Source organism: Pleurodeles waltl, chromosome 9, assembly GCF_031143425.1.
Source record: "Pleurodeles waltl isolate 20211129_DDA chromosome 9, aPleWal1.hap1.20221129, whole genome shotgun sequence".
NCBI classification, from domain to species: domain Eukaryota; kingdom Metazoa; phylum Chordata; class Amphibia; order Caudata; family Salamandridae; genus Pleurodeles; species Pleurodeles waltl.
This window is the reverse complement of record NC_090448.1, coordinates 12982722-12996312: the sequence shown is the minus strand read 5'-3', so window position 1 is coordinate 12996312 and position 13591 is coordinate 12982722. Positions and strand designations below refer to the sequence as shown.

At 53.4% G+C, this 13591-nt stretch overlaps 1 protein-coding gene across 3 annotated transcripts in view; it reads left to right on the top strand.

Annotated features, from left to right (window-relative positions):
- PDZRN3 (PDZ domain containing ring finger 3) overlaps positions 1-13591 on the top strand; it is a 508900-nt gene that overhangs the window by 450651 nt on the left and 44658 nt on the right. The gene's annotated exons all lie outside the window — the stretch shown is intronic.

Genomic DNA, 13591 nt, shown 5'->3' with positions numbered 1-13591 from the left:
TGTCCGAAGCACAGAGGTCACCTGACCCATGTGATCTCCTGTCTCCTGTGATGGTGTGTGGTGACTGGTGCACACACATGCTCTGAAGCACAGAGATCACCTGGCCCATGTGATGTCCCGTCTCCTGTGATGGTGTGTCGTGACTGGTGCACGTACATGCTCTGAAGCACAGAGATCACCTGACCCATGTGATGTCCTGTCTCCTGTGATGGGGTGTCGTGACTGGTGCACGTACATGCTCTGAAGCACAGAGATCACCTGACCCATGTGATGTCCTGTCTCCTGTGATGGTGTATCGTGACTGGTGCACGCACAGGCTCTGAAGCACAGCGATCACCTGGCCCATGTGATCTCCTGTCTCCTGTGATGGGGTGTCGTGACTGGTGCACGCACTGCACAAGCACTGAAGCACAGATGGTTTGCAATGTCAGGGACCTGTTGGCTGTCACGCACTCTCTTGGCACGTGCCCTGATCCCCCACATTGGCACCAGCTGCCAGCGAGAGCTTGCCAGCTGTAGGTGTGAGATGCCAACACCAGAGACAGGCCCCCTGAGCAACAGCCCTTCGAGCCATATGTCCAGTCCCAACTGGACTAGTGGATAGTGGGGCGGAGACCACAGCCACTGTCTTTTCTTAGCATCAGTGGAAAAGTCCTCCACAAAGACGTATTCTCAGGATACCCACATAAAATGAATTTACACCCCTGAAACCCTAACACCGGAAGTACGTACATCAGCCATGTTGTATTGCTCAAGCTAAAATTGCCCACAGGAAGTGTCCCCCACTGACACTGAGCCCACCCACCTCCTGGGTAACCAAAGACTAGTTTATGAAATATTTTCACCGTTCTTATGAGACAAGGCTGGACACCTGTTTGTGCATTTTGGCCAGCACCTCTATTCCATTCTCCAGGTCCCCTTACCCCTCCAAGGCCTTCTGAACTCGCAGAGCACCGACTCAAGGCGCTGGGTCCAGGTCCATGTGCACTCACAGAGCACCGACTCAAGGCGCTGGGTCCGTGTGCACTCACTTAGCACTGACTCAAGGCCACGGATCCATGTGCACTCACAGAGCACTGACTCAAGGCGCTGGGTCCATGTGCACTCACTTAGCACTGAATCAAGGACCTGGGTCCATGTGCACTCACAGAGCGCGGACTCAAGGCGCTGGGTTCCAGGTTCACGTGCAGTCACAGAGCACTGACTCAAGGCCCTGGGTCCATGTGCAATCAGAGAGCACTTACTCAAGGCCCCAGCTCCCTGGGTCCATGCGCCCTCACAGAGCACTGACTCAAGGCCCCGGCTCCCTGGATCCATGTGCACTCAGAGAGCACTTACTCAAGGCCCAGGCTCCCTGGATCCATGTGCACTCACTTAGCACTGACTCAAGGCCACGGATCCATGTGCACTCACAGAGCACTGACTCAAGGCTCTGGGTTCCAGGTCCATGTGCAGTCACAGAGAACTGACTCAAGGCCCTGGGTCCATGTGCACTCAGAGAGCACTTACTCAAGGCCTCGGCTCCCTGTGTCCATGCGCACTCAGAGAGCACTTACTCAAGGCCCCAGCTCCCTGGGTCCATGTGCACTCACAGAGCACTGACTCAAGGCCCTGGCTCCCTGGATCCATGTGCATTCACAGAGCACTGACTCAATGCCCTGGGTCCATGTGCACTCACAGAGCACTGACTCCAGGCCCTGGGTCCATGCGCACTCACAGAGCACTGACTCAAGGCACCTCCCCTGGCACTCTGGCTCCATGTGCACTCACAGAGCACTGACTCAAGGCCCCTCCCCCGGCACCCTGGGTCCATGTGCACTCACAGAGCACTGACTCAAGGCCACGGGTCCATGTGCACTCACAGAGCACTGACTCAAGGCCCTGGGTCCATGTGCACTAACAGACCCCTAAGTCAAGGCTCCGGCTCCATGTGCACTCACAGAGCACTGACTCAAGGCCCTGGATCCATGTGCACTCACAGAGCACTGACTCAAGGCCCTGGGTCCATGTGCACTCACAGAGCACTGACTCAAGGCACTTGGTCCATGTGAACTCACAGAGCACTGACTCAAGGCACTGGGTCCATGTGCACTCACAGAGCACTGACTCAAGGCCCCGGCTCACTGGGTCCATGTGCACTCACAGAGCGCTGACTCAAGGCCCTGGGTCCATGTGCACTCACAGAGCTTTGACTCAAGGCCCCTCCCCCATCTCCCCGGGTCCATGTGCACTCACAGAGCACTAACCCAAGGCCGGCTCCCCATGCACTCAGAGAGCACTGACTAAAGGCCTCGGCTCCCTGTGTCCATGCGCACTCACAGAGCACTGACTCAAGGACCCAGCTCCCTGGGTCCATGTGCACTCACTGAGCACTGACTCAAGGCCCTGGCTCCGTGGGTCCATGTGCACTCACAGAGCACTGACTCAAGGTCCTGGATCCATGTGCACTCACAGAGCACTGACTCAAGGCCCTGGGTCCATGTGCACTCACAGAGCACTGACTCAAGGCCCCTCCCCCGGCTCACTGGGTCCATGTGCACTCACTGAGCACCGACTCAAGGCCCTGGGTCCATGTGCACTCACAGACCACTGACTCAAGGCCCTGGCTCCCTGGGTCCATGCACACTCACGGAGCACTGACTCAAGGCCCTGGGTCCATGTGCACTCACAGAGCACTGACTCAAGGCCCTGGCTCCCTGGGTCCATGTGCACTCACAGAGCACTGACTCAAGGCCCCGCCTCCATGTGCACTAACAGATCAGTAACTCAAGGCCCCGGCTCCCTGTGTCCATGTGCACTCACAGAGCACTGACTCAAATCCCCGGCTCCCTGGGTCCATGTGCACTCACAGAGCACTGACTCAAGGCCCTGGATCCATGTGCACTCTCAGAGCACTGACTCAAGGTCCCGGCTCCATGTGCACTCACAGAGCACTGAATCAAGGCCCTGGGTCCATGCGCACTCACAGAGCACTGACTCAAGGCCCCTCCCCTGGCTCACTGGGTCCATGTGCACTGACAGAGCACTGACTCAAGGCCCTGGATCCATGTGCACTCACAGAGCACTGACTCAAGGCCCTGGGTCCATGTGCACTCACAGAGCACTGACTCAAGGCCCCTCCCCCGGCTCACTGGGTCCATGTGCACTCACAGAGCAGTGACTCAAGGCCCTGGCTCCCTGGGTCCATGTGCACTCACTGAGCACTGACTCAAGGCCCTGGGTCCATGTGCACTAACAGATCAGTAAATCAAGGCCCCGGCTCCCTGTGTCCATGTGCACTTACAGAGCACTGACTCAAATCCCCGGCTCCCTGGGTCCATGTGCACTCACAGAGCACTGACTCAAGGCCCGGGTCCATGTGCACTCACAGAGCACTGACTCAAGGCCCCTCCCCCGGCTCACTGGGTCCATGTGCACTCACTGAGCACTGACTCAAGGCCCTGGGTCCATGTGCACTCACAGAGCACTGACTCAAGGCCCTGGCTCCCTGGGTCCATGCACACTCACGGAGCACTGACTCAAGGCCCTGGGTCCATGTGCACTCACAGAGCAGTGACTCAAATCCCCGACTCCCTAGGTCCATGTGCACTCACAGAGCACTGACTCAAGGCCCTGGATCCATGTGCACTCTCAGAGCACTGACTCAAGGCCCGGCTCCATGTGCACTCACAGAGCACTGACTCAAGGCCCTGGGTCCATGTGCACTCACAGAGCACTATCTCAAGGCCCCTCCCCCGGCTCACTGGGTCCATGTGCACTCACAGAGCACTGACTCAAGGCCCTGGGTCCATGTGCACTCACAGAACACTGACTCAAGGCCCTGGGCCCATGTGCACTCACAGAGCACTGACTCAAGGCCCCCCCCCCCCCGGCTCCCCGGGTCCATGCGCACTCACAGAGCACTGACTCAAGGCCCTGGGCCCCTGCGCACTCACAGAGCACTGACTCAAGGCCCCGGGTCCATGTGCACTCACAGAGCACTGACTTGAGGCCCTGGGCCCATGTGCACTCACAGAGCACTGACTCAAGCCCCCCCCCCCTGCTCCCCGGGTCCATGCGCACTCACAGAGCACTGACTCAAGGTCCTGGGTCCATGTGCACTCACAGAGCACTGACTCAAGGCCCTGGATCCATGCGCACTCACAGAGCACTGACTCAAGGCCCTGGGCCCATGTGCACTCACAGAGCACTGACTCAAGCCCCCCCCCCTGGCTCCCCGGGTCCATGCGCACTCACAGAGCACTGACTCAAGGCCCTGGGTCCATGTGCACTCACAGAGCACTGACTCAAGGCCCTGGATCCATGCGCACTCACAGAGCACTGACTCAAGGCCCTGGGTTCCTGTGTCCATGCGCACTCACAGAGCACTGACTCAATGCCCCGGCTCCCTGGATCCATGTGCACTTACAGATCACTGACTCAAGGCCCTGGATCCATGCGCACTCACAGAGCACTGACTCAAGGCCCTGGGTCCATGTGCACTCACAGAGCACTGACTCAAGGCCCTGGATCCATGCGCACTCACAGAGCACTGACTCAAGGCCCTGGGTCCATGTGCACTCACAGAGCACTGACTCAAGGCCCCTCCCCCGGCTCACTGGGTCCATGTGCACTCACTGAGCACCGACTCAAGGCCCTGGGTCCATGTGCACTCACAGAGCACTGACTCAAGGCCCTGGCTCCCTGGGTCCATGCACACTCACAGAGCACTGACTCAAGGCCCCGGCTCCATGTGCACTCACAGAGCACTGACTCAAGGCCCTGGGTCCATGTGCACTCACAGAGCACTGACTCAAGGCCCCTCTCCCGGCTCACTGAGTCCATGTGCACTCACTGAGCACCGACTCAAGGCCCTGGGTCCATGTGCACTCACAGAGCACTGACTCAAGGCCCTGGCTCCCTGGGTCCATGTGCACTCACAGAGCACTGACTCAAGGCCCTGGGTCCATGTGCACTCACAGAGCACTGACTCAAGGCCCTGGGTCCATGTGCACTCACAGAACACTGACTCAAGGCCCTGGGCCCATGTGCACTCACAGAGCACTGACTCAAGCCCCCCCCCCCGGCTCCCCGGGTCCATGCGCACTCACAGAGCACTGACTCAAGGCCCTGGGCCCCTGCGCACTCACAGAGCACTGACTCAAGGCCCCGGGTCCATGTGCACTCACAGAGCACTGACTTGAGGCCCTGGGCCCATGTGCACTCACAGAGCACTGACTCAAGCCCCCCCCCCCCGGCTCCCCGGGTCCATGCGCACTCACAGAGCACTGACTCAAGGTCCTGGGTCCATGTGCACTCACAGAGCACTGACTCAAGGCCCTGGATCCATGCGCACTCACAGAGCACTGACTCAAGGCCCTGGGCCCATGTGCACTCACAGAGCACTGACTCAAGGCCCCGGCTCCCTGGATCCATGTGCACTTACAGATCACTGACTCAAGGCCCTGGATCCATGCGCACTCACAGAGCACTGACTCAAGGCCCTGGGTCCATGTGCACTCACAGAGCACTGACTCAAGGCCCTGGATCCATGAGCACTCACAGAGCACTGACTCAAGGCCCTGGGTCCATGTGCACTCACAGAGCACTGACTCAAGGCCCCTCCCCCGGCTCACTGGGTCCATGTGCACTCACTGAGCACCGACTCAAGGCCCTGGGTCCATGTGCACTCACAGAGCACTGACTCAAGGCCCTGGCTCCCTGGGTCCATGCACACTCACAGAGCACTGACTCAAGGCCCCGGCTCCATGTGCACTCACAGAGCACTGACTCAAGGCCCTGGGTCCATGTGCACTTACAGAGCACTGACTCAAGGCCCCTCCCCCGGCTCACTGAGTCCATGTGCACTCACTGAGCACCGACTCAAGGCCCTGGGTCCATGTGCACTCACAGAGCACTGACTCAAGGCCCTGGCTCCCTGGGTCCATGTGCACTCACAGAGCACTGACTCAAGGCCCTGGGTCCATGTGCACTCACAGAGCACTGACTCAAGGCCCCTCCCCCGGCTCACTGGGTCCATGTACACTCACTGAGCACCGACTCAAGGCCCTGGGTCCATGTGCACTCACAGAGCACTGACTCAAAGCCCTGGCTCCATGTGCACTCACAGAGCACTGACTCAAGGCCCTGGCTCCATGTGCACTCACAGAGCACTGACTCAAGGCCCCTCCCCCGGCTCACTGGGTCCATGTGCACTCACTGAGCACCGACTCAAGGCCCTGGATCCATGTGCACTCACAGAGCACTGACTCAAGGCCCTGGCTCCCTGGGTCCATGCACACTCACGGAGCACTGACTCAAGGCCCTGGGTCCATGTGCACTCACAGAGCAGTGACTCAAGGCCCTGGCTCCCTGGGTCCATGTGCACTCACAGAGCACTGACTCAAGGCCCTGGGTCCATGTGCACTCACAGAGCACTGACTCAAGGCCCTGGCTCACTGGGCCCATGCGCACTCACAGAGCACTGACTGAATGCCACGGTTCCATGTGCACTCACAGAACACTGACTCAAGGCGCTGGGTTCCAGGTCCACGTGCAGTCACAGAGCACTGACTCCCCCCCGTGTAAATCGTCGGCCATGTGTAAATAGCAAAGCGCCTCTGATAATCCCTCAATCCCTCAAGGAGCTTCACCCTGTAAATGGGTGGATTTTCACTGCGGGGTTTATGATACAATTAGCAGTTATCCTGTAATCCGCTCCTCGGCGGTGCCAGGGATGGTGGTGGTTTAATTATGTCCTATACCAGGGCACCCTGCCTCGTGCCAGCCCCAGGTCCTGGCTCCACACTGAGGCGCGCGCACTGGCTGCAAACCCAGCAACAGACGGACTCCGGGTGCCAACAGCAGATGGCTTAATCCTACGTGATGTACAGGAGACGGTGAATAAAGTGCAGTGATCAGTTGCTTGTAGTGCTAGGAGGCTCCTAGACTGCCTGAAAGCACTACTTCGAGCACAGTGTGCTTATTATCACTTCTAGTAATAGCTATGCTCATTCATTACCCCCAGGTGCCTCGAGTCCTCGTCCCAGTCCTTACTAGAGCAGATAACCCTGTCCCCACGAGAATCCACTCACTCGGACCACTGGGGTGTTGGGGGGGGGGGAGATGAGGACACAACAAAGGTCTCTTCGGAGGGCACAGCGCGGGTCTGCCCCCAAAAGTCCCACCTCACTGGAAGTCAGACAACTTCAAAGTGTTCATGGAACATCCGCGTGGCCCTCTCTCCCCAGGTCAGAGGTCACGTGGGGGCCAAGAAGTGCACCACTGGAGAGTACGTGCCCAGGTGCTGGTGGCCCCTCCCACACTGAGGTGCTCATAGAGGGGTCACTGCGACGGGCTGACAGTGATGCACCACAGGGGGGGCGAGGATGTGCGCTACATGAACACACGTCATACAACATACAATGAACTGGCAGGTGTAACTGTTCCATGCACGTGCTGGGGGTCCACGTTGCATTGTTTGCCTTGATGTGCCTGCTGACCTGTACTGTACTCCTTAGTTCACCCAAGGGGCTGGCGGAGTTGGGGTGGAGTCAGCCTCATACCTGGCCCGGACTGTCCGCGCATCACCTGATTGGCCCGACCGCCTCTGCCTCAACCTACCTGTGTTTTGTTTCAGAGAAGCCAAGATGTAACCACAGGACCCAGAGCTTCCTGGGAGGTTTATATGTAATCACCTGTCACCCACTTAATTATGTCATGTGACTTGCCCCAAGCATGCTTGCGACCCTAACCTCGGGCTCCAGCCTGAACGTGGTCGATCACAAATTCATGGAATAGAATGTGTCAATTCAAGCCATTGGGTGGACACTGTTCTTCACCGGCCCGCCTCCTCGTGTGCCCAGAGCCTGAGATGGTATGTGTTGTGTACTGGAGGAGTTTCTAACACACTTACTGTATGAATGTTGTTGTAAGTTGGACAAGTAACGTGCTCTGTACTGGCGGTAGTTCTAACATGTGTGTTGTATGTATGTTGTTACCGAGATGGTCAAGTGATACGTGTTGTGTACTGCTGCTAATTCTGACACGTATGTTGTATGTATATTGTCCCTGTGATACGTGTTGTGTACTGGTGGTAATTCTAACTCATGTATCTTGTATGTATATTGCTTCCGTGATGGGCAAGTGATACGTGTTGTGTAGTGGTGGTAATTTTAACACATGTATGTTGTATAGTAGTTTCTCTTGAGATGGTTAAGTGATGTGCGTTGTGAACTGGCAAAACGTCTAAGACATCAGTGTTGTTATGTATGTTGTTTCTGAGGTGGACACGTTATAGATGCTGTGTACTTTTGATCCGGAGGTGAGTAGATGATATGTTTTGTGTATGGTGGTGATTCTGACACATGTATATTGTCTGTATGTTGTTTCTGTGACAAGCAAGTGATAGATGTTGTGTGCTGGTGGAAATTCTGAGTTGTATGTTTATTTTTCCCGGTGATTAGTACTGGTGGTAATTTTAACACATGCATGTTGTATATATGTTTTTGTCGAGATTGGTAAGTGATATGTGTTGTGTATGGTGGTGATTCTGACACATGTATATTGTATGTGTGTTGTTCCTGTAACGAGCAAGTGATAAATGATGTGTGCTGGTGGTAATTTTAACACATGCATGTTGTATATATGTTTTTGTTGAGATTGGTAAGTGATATGTGTTGTGGACTGGTGATAATTCTAACACGTGTTTTGTATGTATGTTATTCTGAGATAAGCAAGTCATACGTGGTGAGTACTGGTGGTAGTTCTGACATGTATGTGGTATGTATTTGATACGTGTTGAATGTTGTCTGCTGGTGCCAGACCGCAGGAGGTGACCTTCAGCCCCACTCGCCAGAAGTAACTGACTAGCTAAGGTCCACATGTGCTCGGGGGTCCCCTGTGGTGTTTGCAGTTGTACTAATGTTGGGGGGGGGTCACAAAGGTGAAGAGGACATCGTGACTTTCGAAGATTTCAGGGGTGAACACCCGTCAGCCCGGACCCTGCGACGCTCTTTAATGTCTAGACCAGAGTTTATTAAAGGCCTCGGGATAGGTTCAAAGCCTGGCACCATGTTTATTTTATTGTACATTTGTGTCGTCACTTGGAAGAGTGTTTTCCATTGGTGAATTCCCTTCCCGCTCCTCACTTGAAGAAATGTGGGCACTTGAGGTTCTTTCCCGCGTTCTTTCCACCAACTGGTAGTGCCTAGAAACCCAGTCTCAACGCACAATCCTCCTTTGGGCGGTTACTGAATGTGGCAGAGGCAAGCACAGGTATGTAATCTAGGGATGGGACATTTGGGCGGGCATAAGGCGCTTGTTGTGGGACTTACCTCATTTTTATTAGGTCTTGCCACCTGGTAGCGTTTAGCTGCGGGTAGGAGAGAACTAGCGGTTACCGGTCTTGAGGCTTTGAGCTGCCTGTGGGTGCCAGGGTATTGCCAGGAATGGCTGGAATAAAGCAGCAGGAGGACCAAAGTGGCCGCCAAGGATGACTAAATTATGTGGCAAGAAAAGGCAAATTATGCCACCTAATGCTGCACAATTTGTGATGGGATCCCTTCATACTTCTGTCTTTTTGTCACATGTTAACACTGTCTGGAACAAGGTTTCACCTCATTAGTGCCTGTTTAAAATATAAATAGAGAAAGAGGCAACTGAATACGACCAGTCACCCTTTGCTTAGGACTTCCACTGTACGGCGACACAGGTCGCCGCAATTTTAATAACTTTTGATTCTTTTGAACTAGAAACAATTCTTTTTGTTAAAATCTACAGATTTTGCAGCAAATGATGGATTATTTGTCAAACCTGGTAAAACCATTTATGTACGGAAAGCAATGCAGCCTCAGAATTGTATAATTACAATGGCTCTGGGCGCTGCTGTCCAAACAAAAACTTACAGTGGGCTCAGAGCTCGACCATTGCTTACCATTGTTTGGCTTTACTGTCACTCCTCTTTGCTCGCCTCTTATTCGCTAGCTTGCCTTAATTTTTGTGCGTTTGACCCTCCCCTGGAGCATGGCCTCTTTACCATACTTTGAATGGCTGACTTGTATCCTCCCACTGCTCACATTTAGAGAACTACTTTTCTCATATCCTTTGTGCCCTTCACAGGTGTGCACGTGTTTTCTCATTCTCTCCCCCATGTGCTGCCCCCCACGTGCTGCCATATGTACTACGTAAACACACCGCAGCAGATATGTTCCATGAGAGTGCTAGTCTTTTCTTACTCTCTCTGGTGCGCTGCTTCCCTAGTGCAAATATCTGCCCCCCCCACACCCATCCCGCTTCCCCTTTGCCCCTTATCCTTTGCAGTCCTTGAAATACATTAATCTAGTTTCACTGGTTTTTTTTAGGGTCCGGTGGCTGCCATTTGCAACAAGCTCCTACACGCAGCTGCCATTTGCAACAAGCTCCTACACGCAGCTGCCATTTGCAACAAGCTCCTACACGCGGCTGCCATTTGCAACAAGCTCTTACACGCGGGTGCCATTTGCAACAAGCTCTTACACGCGGCTGCCATTTGCAACAAGCTCTTACACGCGGGTGCCATTTGCAACAAGCTCCTACACGCGGCTGCCATTTGCAACCAGCTCTTACACGCGGCTGCCATTTGCAACAAGCTCTTACACGCGGGTGCCATTTGCAACAAGCTCTTACACGCTGCTGCCATTTGCAACAAGCTCTTACACGCGGCTGCCATTTGCAACCAGCTCTTACACGCAGCTGCCATTTGCAACAAGCTCTTACACGCGGGTGCCATTTGCAACAAGCTCCTACAGGCGGCTGCCATTTGCAACAAGCTCTTACACGCAGCTGCCGTTTGCAACAAGCTCTTACACGCGGCTGCCGTTTGCAACCAGCTCTTACACGCGGGTGCCGTTTGCAACCCGCTCTTACACGCGGCTGCCATTTGCAACAAGCTCTTACATGCGGGTGCCAGTTGCAACAAGCTCATACATGCGGCTGCCATTTGCAACAAGCTCCTACACGCGGCTGCCATTTGCAACAAGCTCTTACACGCGGGTGCCATTTGCAACAAGCTCCTACACGCAGCTGCCATTTGCAACAAGCTCTTACACGCAGCTGCCATTTGCAACAAGCTCCTACACGCGGCTGCCATTTGCAACAAGCTCTTACATGCGGCTGCCATTTGCAACAAGCTCTTACACCTAGCTGCCATTTGCAACAAGCTCCTACACGCGGCTGCCATTTGCAACAAGCTCTTACACGCGGGTGCCATTTGCAACAAGCTCCTACACGCGGCTGCCATTTGCAACAAGCTCTTACACGCAGCTGCCATTTGCAACAAGCTCTTACACGCGGCTGCCATTTGCAACAAGCTCTTACAAGCGGGTGCCGTTTGCAACAAGCTCTTACACACGGCTGCCATTTGCAACAAGCTCTTACACGCGGCTGCCGTTTGCAACAAGCTCCTACACGCGGCTGCCATTTGCAACAAGCTCTTACACGCGGGTGCCATTTGCAACAAGCTCCTACACGCGACTGCCATTTGCAACAAGCTCTTACACGCAGCTGCCATTTGCAACAAGCTCCTACACGCGGCTGCCATTTGCAACAAGCTCTTACATGCGGCTGCCATTTGCAACAAGCTCTTACACGCGGCTGCCGTTTGCAACAAGCTCTTACACGCGGCTGCCGTTTGCAACAAGCTCTTACACGCGGCTGCCGTTTGCAACAAGCTCTTACACGCGGGTGCCGTTTGCAACAAGCTCTTACACGCGGCTGCCGTTTGCAACAAGCTGCCATTTGCAACAAGCTCTTACATGCGGCTGCCATTTGCAACAAGCTCTTACATGGGGCTGTCGTTTGCAACAAGCTCTTACACGCGGCTGCCGTTTGCAACAAGCTCTTACACGCGGGTGCCGTTTGCAACAAGCTCTTACACGCGGCTGCCGTTTGCAACAAGCTGCCATTTGCAACAAGCTCTTACATGGGGCTGTCGTTTGCAACAAGCTCTTACATGCAGCTGCTCTCTCACCCCCACCCTTTCACAAGGTCTCTGGTCAACAAAAATTGCTCACTTGGTTTGCACAATAAGACTCACTGTGTATAATCTTTTGAACACTTTGTCATCTGAAAAGGTTTCAATAGAACTGAATTTCCATTGATATTCAAGTTTTCAGTGAGTCATTTATGAGCAGGGCACAGGTTGAGGGTACACCCTGGCAGAGGGCATCTACCCACTCTTTCCACAGGAAGGATGTTGTCTACCCTGCCAAGAGCTTGGGCCCCACATAGATATGCTAGACTTGCCCTGGTGTAATTTTCAGACGCTGAGACACATTCAGCAGTGCCTGCTCATTGTTTTCTTTCATTCGGAGCAGCAACTTGTATTAGTGGGGAGGGGGCTTTGTTATATTACATTTGAACTGACCCTTAAACAAAGGCTGAATATAAGGGGCCATCAGGCCTCCTCGTGGTTGAGTATCTGGACTGGAAGCTATCAGGAGCCTCACACCTAGATGCAAATGCAATGGAGGAGAAACAAAGGCACCCAGCTCATCACTGTACAGGTGCTCAAGAGAGGCTGCTTCGGCTTTCTTCAGTCCCCATATATGAGGTATGCATGCAGTGTAACAAAGTCAGATGTGCTGTTCTGTCCCAGCATATGCACAAATAAAAATATCACTATTTTGTTTTATTTCTTTTATAGCGCAATAGCGCCACTCCCCCCAATGCCGGGTGTCAGAGCGCTTAAATCACACGTTCATGACACTCCCGATGCAGGAGTAAGGAATGGGTCGACTACATTGCCGTTCATGTCAGGATGTAAGGTCGTGATATGCAATGCACTGGATGTTCTGTTCGCAATATGAATAAGAATATGAATGCTTAATATACATTGAATTTATGGCCCTGAAGAAGTCCTTTTATGGACGAAACGTGTTGGCTGTGGCTGTCTTTTACTATGATGTCTGGGTTATCTTAAAGAAAGATAAGAAGAATAAAGAGAAGACTTAAAATTGAGTTATATAGGACTTTTTGAATTTTGCTGAGGGTGATGCACTGTCAACAATTGATGTCTCACGTTCATGTGTGTATAAATCAAGGTAAAGGATGTGTTACTTGAGACACTGAAGGTTAGAAGGTGTAGGAATTACATGTCCATTGCTCCCGTGCTATATTACTACGATTACAATTTATGAACTGCAAGTAACAAAAGGCTCTTTGCCTCAATAGCAGTGACCCCTTACCTGTCTATATAAAATAAAAGTCTGCCGTCTGCGTGTTACATGATGTGCTTTTCTAGGAGACATATTAACCCGCAATGCCGCTTTGATTCAAAACTTAAACTAGACGAGGCACAGATCTTCCCAACTCTCACCGTTGTAATTATTCCCTGAGATTTGGTTGGCACACAAAGATTTCTGCAGCAGGTGTCTTAACCCCATGAGATATTTTGAAATACAAGCTTTGCAACCAATTAAGCATAACAGATTTACTGCCATGTTTCTCCTTGTTGCCAGTTTCTTTGTGGCAGGGCTTTAAAAAATAAATGTATACAGCCCAGATTTTGTGTTGAGGTAGGATCACTTTTTTGGCACAACCCGACACAAAATCTAATTTGTTAAATATTGTAATG